The sequence below is a fragment of the Priapulus caudatus genome, unplaced genomic scaffold (assembly GCF_000485595.1).
Source record: "Priapulus caudatus unplaced genomic scaffold, Priapulus_caudatus-5.0.1 Scaffold75, whole genome shotgun sequence".
Classification (NCBI taxonomy): Eukaryota; Metazoa; Priapulida; class Priapulimorpha; order Priapulimorphida; family Priapulidae; genus Priapulus; species Priapulus caudatus.
The window spans coordinates 496,138-498,818 of NW_014577136.1; the positions used below are offsets into that span (position 1 = coordinate 496,138).

The 2,681-nt window shown below is 43.8% G+C and overlaps 1 protein-coding gene across 1 annotated transcript in view; it reads left to right on the top strand.

The window, feature by feature from the left end:
• LOC106821497 (sodium bicarbonate cotransporter 3-like) overlaps window positions 1–2,681 on the top strand; it is a 66,152-nt gene that overhangs the window by 8,524 nt on the left and 54,947 nt on the right. The gene's annotated exons all lie outside the window — the stretch shown is intronic.

Sequence of the window (2,681 nt, forward strand, 5' to 3'; positions counted from 1 at the left end):
TATATATATATATATATATATATATATATATGCTGGTACGTAAGACTAAGGCTTATTACAATTATCCATGACTCCAATTACTAATAATTTGTAGGTCAATAACATGAGTCACGCTGAAGAGTTTCAGGGTCTGAGTTCACTGTGAGTAAACTGACACCTTCACAGCTTGCGATTCGCAGGCACCAGTACTCTAGGCACCAGTATACCACAATAGAGCATACGCACTAACACACGACCTTCACGATTATGTTGTAGATGTGTTATATCCGTTACAAGTTGAGAATTCGTGAAAATATTTTCTGGCGTCGCTAGTTTTACAACAAATACCGATGCGATGACTATTTCCATCTTCTGAGGTATTTTGTAACCAGTAAGCATAGCATGCAAGTAAATCAACATAGCAGAGAATATGCCAAAATTCCTATGCATGACCTGTTTATAACTAAAACAATCATAGCGAATTTGTACATCGGGATCTTTCATATCTGAAACCCTATACTGCGCGTTTAGGATTCATTACGTTGACTCATTTTGCACACGAGTGTGTGAAAAGAACATTTGACACGCAGCGCCATCTATCGCTAGCTTTTTATATAGTATATAGTATTATCGTCTGCACATCTCTGTATGATATCTTGAATCGTGCTGAATATCTGTATATATATATATCGTGCATATAGCTATAGCTATAGCTGTGCATATAGCTGAATAGCTATATATATTGAATCGTGCAAATATTTTGATTCGGACTGTGGCTGCGCAGGATCGGACGAACAAACGCATTCACACCGGATTTATTGAACGTGCAATCCCGTTCAGTGGTCTTCAAAATGAATAGTTCACGTGCAAGTCAGAATTTTTTGCAACGTTTTGTTATAAAAAAATTAAGTACCGCGCCGCCCGAAAAAAAAATTTCTACCCGGTTGGAAATTTCAGTCGACTAGTTTTATAGTTTTTATATTTTATAGAACATATGCTCTTGTTGGCATGCACTTAGCTTCAAGAAACGGTCTTTGCTAGGGTTAGAAGACTTATAATTCACTCCTTCACTGTGTATATGACGTTAGTCACACAGCCTGGTCGGGCTAGCATGGCCTAAGGCTGATAGGGTCTATGTTCCCCAGGGTACTGCCGGAACGTACCCTGTGTACGGTCCGGTATACCGGAATTAACGTACCCTGGTAACTATCTAGCTGATATGGTTAGTGTTAGTGTTAGGGTTAGGGTTAGGGTTAGGGTTAGGGTTAGGGTTAGGGTTAGGGTTGGGGTTAGGGTTAGGGTTAGGGTTAGAGTTAGGGTTAGGGCTAGGGTTATGGTTAGGGTTAGGGAGTAGGCGTAGGCGACTCCCTAGACTCGTTAGTGGAGTAGGCAAGGTACGGTCCGGCATATTAGATAGTACCAGGGTACGTTCCGGTATACCGGACCGTACCCAGGGTACGTTCCGGCAGTACCCTGGAGGACATAGACCCTCTCAGCTGTACTAAGGAGAGCGACATATATACACTTTTTAGCGTCAGTGTTGCAGGGTTAGCATCGCCAGCTCGCTATATATTTAGAACCCTCGTGAATAAACACGGGCGACTTAGGCTGATGTGCCGGATCGCACACGCGCGCACACACTTGTATGTACATATATGTATGTACACAATACACTACAGTAGCGTATAGACGGACGCACAACTAGGGCAACACCTCAAAATAGAAGTCGGTAGGCCTACCTAGTCGATTTCTTGCGTGAAGTAAGAAGTCTGATTATAAATCTGATTATAAGTCAGTCTGAGGTCAGACTACGCCCGGATATTTTTTTCGCTATATAAAACCAGCCGCAGCGTCATATCTCATTATGATGAAGCCGTCATATGCTGCCTGGGAATCGAGCCCTATACATAGTAGCTCCAAGAAACGGTATTGCTAGGGTTAGAATACCTAGCAATGTATAGACAATCCGGAATGACAATCCGGAATGACAATCCGGAATGTATAGACAATCCGTCGCACAGCTTGGTCGGGCTACATACATAGTAGCTCCTATACTACATAGGCGGCGCTACGGTGCGGGGCAGCAAAAAATACTGTTTATAACTAATAGGAAATACACCGTTTTTCATAGACTTTGCTTTTATTTTTAAGCGCGTACAGCGCCGACGACGGAGAGAGAGAAGGGGGTAGACAAATAGGGAGAAAGAGGGAAGAGCGAGAGAGAAAGAGAAAAAGAGGGAGAAAAACGCGAGAGAGGGGGAGGGGAGAGAGACGACAGGAGCGATGAAGAGGGATAGAGAGCGAGGGGGAGGAGAGAATTGTAGGAGAGAGTGGCAGATATGGAAAGCGAGACAGGAGGAAAAGGGCAGATCGAGTGAGGGGTGGTGAGAGCATACAAGGGCGAAATGGGAGAGGAAGAAGATGAGAGTAAGAGAAAGAAAGAAAGAAAAAGTGAGCGATCGGGGAGAGAGATATAGAGACGGGAGAGAGAGAAAGAGAGGGGAGAGAAAGAGAGAGGAGGGGGAGAGAAAGAAAGAGAGAGCGAGAGAAAAAGGAAAATAGAGCGAGGGGAGAAATATTATACAGAGGGAGAAAGAGAGAGAGGGGGAGAGCGAGAGAGAGAGAGAGAGAGAGAAAGAGAGAGAGAAAGAGAGAGAGAAAGAGAAAGAGATAGAGAGAGAGAGAGAGAGAGAGAGAGAGAG